The following is a 6,000-nucleotide window of genomic DNA, read 5'->3' as shown; positions in this document are numbered from 1 at the left end:
AGAAACTTGAATCCCTGCCCTCTGCACCAGTCCCTCAGCCACGCATTTATCCTCCACCTCACCCCATTCCTACTCTCACTGTGGCATGGCACAGGCAGCAATCCTGAGATTGTTACTTTTGCGGTCCTTCTCCTTAACTCTCTTCCTAACTCCCTAAATTCTCACACAGCTGCTATTTGTTTACCCTGGACATGAGGAAAAGTATGCTAACATGATAAATAATTGGGTAAGAAAGGGTATGGATGTTCGGTGGGAAGGTCCTCCTCACAACCCCGACTGCTGCTTGGGTAGAAGGGAGAAATGCGTGGGTCCACCTTCATCATTGCAAAATTATTAGTAGTGAAAGTTTTTATCATCATGCCATCAGGCTTCTGAACTCATAAGCACATCATATATGTTGATTATTTGATTTATTATTGTCTTTTACCTACCAATGTCACCTTTATCTTATCTTCTTTTATCTTAATTTTATCATTGTAATATCATTGCTGAGGTGACCCGTTGTCTTGTCAAACACATTTCATTGTACCGTTGACCCTGTGTTGAACTACATATGATAAATAAAATGGAACAGAACTGAACTGAAACATAAGCTGCTAACTTTGTTTTGAGAGATATCTTTTAGTTACCCTAGTCACATAGCTGCTATTTGTTTATGAGGTCACGAGGAAAAGTGTGCTAACATGATGGGCCCAAGAGGATCCAGGCCCATGAAAAGTTGGGAGGGGGAAACGCGTTGGTCAGATGTCATAGGATCCACGCCATGAAAAGTCAGGAAGTGGAGACTTACTCCTAGCACAACTTCATCATCATCACTGTTGGACTACTGAATTATGGACTGTTGTCATTTAACACTGCTTGTAAAGATCATGTAATGGAATCCTTTATGGAGAGAGTTGGTTATCATGGAATGATAAAAGGGGGGAATGTTGAAATTCAGGGGTTTGGGTACTTTAGAAATGACAGGTGTCTGTGATAGACTGGGCTTCACAGATCATGACAATATATTGCAAGGTGCAATATGACCCATGTGACCAACTGGCTCCATTAAGTCTGGACCTCTGAAGAAGCCCCAGGAAGCTTCTGCCCATGTGACCCACCTGTCACCACCACGTCTGGACTCCTCAATGGTTTTCTGTAATGTTTCAATTCGCTGACGCTGGTTCTGTGTCTGTGATTGGTCCGGAGGGGTTCCCTCATTGAATGTGTTTAAACTTTGTTTCTGAGTACTGAATATGTGCTGTGATTGGTTTGTAGGGGTCCCCCCCCCCCCCCCCCCCCCCCCCCGAATGGCCTACTCCTACACCAATTTTCTATGTATCTATGTAATGAATGGTGAAGTAAACCTGATGGGCCAAATGCTCCTATGACATGGATTTATAAACATAATCTCTCATTATTTCTCCCCAACCTCTCTCTCTCCACAATCTATCCCATTTTCCTCAATCTCTTTCTCTCCAATATCTCTCGTCCCAATCTGTCATAATCATAAGGGATATGAGTAGTAATAGGCCATGTGGCCCATCAAGTCTACTCTGCCATTCAATCATGGCTGATCTATCTCTCCCCCCTAACTCCATTCTCCTGCCTTCTCCCCATAACCCCTGATACCTGTACTTATGAAGAATCTGTCTATATTTCTGCATTTCACCATATTTATCTGAGAGCATAGACAGGATAGACTCATTCTTCTAAACTCCAGTGAGTACAGGCCCATTGCTGACGAATGCTCATCATAGGTTAACCCACTCATTCTTGGGATAATTCTTGTAAACCTCCTCTGGACCCTCTCCAGAGCCAGCACATCCTTCCTCAGATGTGGTGCCCAAAATTGCTCACAATATTCCAAATGCAGCCTTACCAGTGCATTTTGGAGCCTCAACATTACATCCCTGTTTTTGTATATGCCCTCTTGAAATAAATGCTAGCATTGAGTTTGCTTTCTTTACTACCAATTCGACTTACAGATTAACTTTTTGGGAATCCTGCACCAGCACTCCCATGTCCCTTTCCAATCTGTCTACCCACTCTCTCTCTCCCCAATCTCTCTCCCCAATCTCTCTTTTACCCCCAATCTTTCTCCCCAATTGCTCTGTCCTCAATCTCTCTCCCATTTGCCTCTCTCCCCCTCTTTCTTAGTCACCCCGTTTCTCTATCTCCCACATTTCTCTGTCTTTCTTTTCTCCTTCTCACCCCATTTCTCTCTACCTATCTACCTCTGCCATCATCTCTCCTCATGCTCTCCTCCTCCTCGATTTATCTTCCTCCCTATCTTTAACATCCCTATCTCCCTCTCCCACCCATATCTCTTTCTCTCCCTCTCTCATCATCCCTCAATCACTCTCTCAGTCAGTCAATCTCTCTCTTCTTCCCTCTCTCTGTAACTATCTTTCCCTCTCTTCACCTTTCAATCTCACTTGGTTCTCTCCCTTTCTCACCCCTCACCGTCTCTCTCTCTCTCTGTATCATACTCTCTCTCTTTCAACACACTGTCTCCGCTGTTCTCTCTCTCCTCTTACTTTGTGTTTATCTCTCTATCTTTCCCGCTACACCAAGATCTCTCTCTCTCTCTCTTCCTTGTTTGCTCCCCACGCTCCCTGTCTCTGTCTGTCTCTCACTGTCTTCTCCCAGTTGCTCTCTTTCTCCCTCTCTCTCTTGCATCTCTCGTGCTCTTTCTTTCCCTGGTCCATTCCCTTAGCAGCTCTGACACACCCCCTCTGTCTCTCTGTTGCCCTCTATCACTCGCCTGTGCCCCTGCAGGAGCTGGCACTGCCAGTTCCGAGTCCACGCCTGCAGCCTCTGTGCCCACTCCGCACTGAGGCCAAGCCCTCCTCCCAGAGCTCTGGCACAAGGCGCTGAATGTCAGCTGTTCTCAGGAGGGGGAATGAACTGCAGAGAGGCTGAGCGACAGAGATTGTACACACAGAGAGAGAGGACAGGACAAAACTCTCCAGCAATGCAGGCAACGACACAACGACCCCCACCTTGAAAGTTCCATCCATCGAAATACCAAGGTATGAAATTCTGTTAACGTGGGCAGTCATGGCACAGGTCAGACACAGTGTGAAGTTTCCTCTACACTGTCCCATCACACACTCCTGGTGCATGGATTAGGCACAGAGTGAAGGTTGGCCCAGGGCATGTGGAGTGATGCTCACTCAAAACTATCCCATCACACACTACTAGGACACGGGTCAGATGCAGAGTGAAGCTCCCTCTACACTGTCCCGTCACACACTCCCAGGGTGCAGATGTTGATCAAGTGATGTTTCATAGCCATAATGTTATAGTAGGGGAATTAAATGACTCTATATTAATTGGGATTGCCTCACTGCAAAAGGAGGATACAGGTGGACTTTCTAAACTGCAACCAGGAGTGCTTCCTTGCCAGTTGTGTGGGAGAATTGCTTGCGATGGGTCAGAGCCAGACAAGGGAACTCAGGAAAGAGAACTGTGATGCACTGGGACATGTCCACATTACCTAAAGACGAGCCATAAACACACAGAGGAGGATAGCAATCAAGTGTATCCCAGAACACTGTGGAAATCCCTCTACCATTACCCACTGCCTCCGTTAGCTAAGTACCAACTGTAATTGGATCCGAAGGTCAGTAATCTTTTGAACTAGTGTTCCATATGGGAGCTTGTCAAATGCTTTACTGAAGTTAAAAAAGTTCTCAAAGTGCTCCTGTAAATATAGTGGGCAGGTGCCCTGATCAATACCTTATGTAATCAGCTTGGTCAGTTGGGACCCACCTTTGTCATAAACACGTTAGCTAAGTCTAGTCCTTGCCTTTCCAAGTAGTCATGAATCCTGTCCCTCAGAAACGTTTCCAATAACTTTTCTCTACTGGAGGTGGTGAAGGTCCAAACACGTATGAAGGTGGACAAATCACCTGTGTCTCAACAGATCAGGTGGCACAGTGACGCAGCAATAGAGCCGCTGCCTTACAGCACCAGAGACCCGGGTTTGATCCAGACTCTGGGTACTGTCTGTACTGTTTTCCCTGTGACTACGGGGGGTTTCTCCAGGTTTCTTCCTGCGCTCCAAAGACGTACAGGTTAGTAGGTTAATTGGAATTTAGAAATTGTAAATTGTTCCTAGTGCTCGTGTAGAGACTGATCGCTGGTTGGCATGGACTCGGTGGGTTGAAAGGCCTGTTTTTAAGCTGTATCTCTAAAGTACAGATATATCCAAGAACACTGTGGGAAGTTAGGGAGGAAATTGCAGGTGCCCATCGTTAAATACGGATGAGGTGCTGTAAAACTCGAGGGTGGCAAATGTTGTGCCTCTAATTAAGAAGGGCTTCAGAGAAAAGCCCGGGACCTTCAAGCCAGTGAGCCAAGGTTCTATGATGAGAAGGATACTCGAGAGTATTCTGAGGGATAAGAGGGATAGTTGAGGGATAGTTAGCACAGTTTTGTAACTGGGAGATCATGTCTCGAGAATCTGATGGAATATTTTTGGAGACCAAAAAACGTTGATGAAGGAAGAGCTATAATTTGACACGGTTGTGTGGGTGGTGAGGGCACGGGATCCAAGTAGAGATAGCTGATTGGATAGAAAATTGGTGTCACAGCAGGAAACAAAGGTTGCTTCTTGGACTGGAGGCCTGTGATGGGTGGTGTGCCTCAGGTTTCTGAGCTGAGCCCATTGCTGATTTTCATCTATATCAATGATCTGATGAGAATGTACTAGGCATGTAAGTTTGCAGATGACACTAATGTGGGTGGTTGTGATAAATTGCAGCAGGATCTTGATTGATTGGCCAGGTGGGCTGAGGAATGGTTGATGGCATTTAATACAAAGACATATGAGATGTTGCATTTTTGTAAGGCTAACCAGGATAGGACGTACACAGTGAATGGCAGGGCTCTGGGATGTGTTGTTGAGCAGAGCGCTGTAGGTATGCAGGGACAGATCCTCGAAACTGGCATCACAGGTAGATAGGATGGTCAAGAAGGCTTTCATCCTTCAGAGTATTGAGTATACAAGTTGGGAGGCCATGTTACAGACATCGGTAAGACCACATTTAGAGTAATGTGTTCAGTTTTAATCACCCTATTATAGGAAAGATGTCGCTAAGCTGGTAAGATTCTGTGATCGGAAGGATACTCGAGAGTATTCTGAGAGATAAGAGGGATGGTTGAGGCAGAGAAGATTTATGAGGATATTGCCAGGACTCGAGGCTATGATTTTATTCCTTGGAGCGCAGGAGGATGAGCGTAATCTTATGGGGTTGAATAAGGTTATGAGAGGAATAGATATGGTAAATTCACAGAGTCTTTTACCCAGAGTTGGGGAATCAAGAACGAGAGGATATAGGTTTAAGGTGAAGGGGGAAAGATTTAATAGGAAACTGCAGACAGCTTTATTACACAAAAGGTGGTAGGTATATGGAACACACTGATGGAGGAGGTGGTTGAGGCAGGTAGTATCACAATGTTTAAGAGACATTTGGACAAGTACATGAATAGGATAGGTTTAGATGGTTATGGGCCAAGAGCGGGCAGGTGGGACTAGTGTGGATGGGGCATATTGGTTGGAGTGGGCAAATTGGGCTGAAGTGCCTGTTTTACGCTACATGACCATGATGACTCTACAACTGATGTGAGGCTCATTGGTTTGTAAATATCTGCTGCCTTCTTGAAAAGTGGACCAGGTTTGCCAGCCTCCAATCATCTGGTAACTCACCTGGGACTTGCGAACATTTAAAAATCTCAACCAGAGTCTAAACTAGCTCTATAGGAAGGAACTGTAGGGGCTGGTTTACACCGAAGATAGCCACAAAAAGCTGGAGTAACTGTGGGTCAGGCAGCACTTCTGGAGGAAAGGAATCGGTGATATTTCGGGTCCAGACCCTCATGTCTGAAGAAGGGTCTTGACCTGAAATGTCACCTATTCCTTTCCTCTAGAGGTGCTGCCTGACCCATAGAGTTAGTCCAGCTTTTTGTGTCTATCTAAGCTATCTCTTCCTTTGCTTCCTGTATCAATTCCCA

General features: G+C 45.6%; 1 protein-coding gene across 1 annotated transcript in view; it reads left to right on the top strand.

Annotated features, from left to right (window-relative positions):
- Positions 1–2,859: 2,859 nt before the first annotated feature.
- Positions 2,860–6,000, top strand: part of LOC129708551 (ATP-sensitive inward rectifier potassium channel 10-like) — a 42,844-nt gene continuing 39,703 nt past the window's right edge. Inside the window, exon 1 of the mRNA XM_055654355.1 lies at positions 2,860–3,014. The gene's annotated coding sequence lies outside the window, so the exon portion shown is untranslated. The remainder of the gene's footprint in view (positions 3,015–6,000) is intronic.

The sequence above is a fragment of the Leucoraja erinacea genome, chromosome 24, assembly GCF_028641065.1.
Source record: "Leucoraja erinacea ecotype New England chromosome 24, Leri_hhj_1, whole genome shotgun sequence".
In the NCBI taxonomy this organism is placed as follows: domain Eukaryota; kingdom Metazoa; phylum Chordata; class Chondrichthyes; order Rajiformes; family Rajidae; genus Leucoraja; species Leucoraja erinaceus.
This window is presented reverse-complemented; position numbering and strand designations above follow the sequence as displayed.